We start from the raw sequence: 323 nt of genomic DNA, 5'->3' as shown, positions 1-323 counted from the left end.
GTGAGCAGAGGCGGCGGATTCGACGAAGGAGCGTCCGGAGGGCTTGCGGCAAGGCAACCACATGTGACGACCCCGGGCTGGACTCCGCTTCGTCCACGGTGAAAGCCGATCCGACGATCCACAGCGCAAAGTTGATGTATTTCCTCAGTGACCAGCACGGATCAGCTCCAGGCATGACAAAGCGATATCGTCCTCTTTTGGAAGCCAAACAAAGTAGTTTCGCTTTCACAACGAATCACACAGTGCTTTCACGACATGGCGGCAGCAACAATACTACAGCGAGAATAAAAGTTACGCCTTCTTTCTTTGCGTGAACATTTGGG

Source organism: Sinocyclocheilus anshuiensis, unplaced genomic scaffold (assembly GCF_001515605.1).
Source record: "Sinocyclocheilus anshuiensis isolate Anshui unplaced genomic scaffold, SAMN03320099.WGS_v1.1 scaffold708, whole genome shotgun sequence".
Lineage (NCBI taxonomy): Eukaryota > Metazoa > Chordata > Actinopteri > Cypriniformes > Cyprinidae > Sinocyclocheilus > Sinocyclocheilus anshuiensis.
This window is presented reverse-complemented; position numbering follows the sequence as displayed.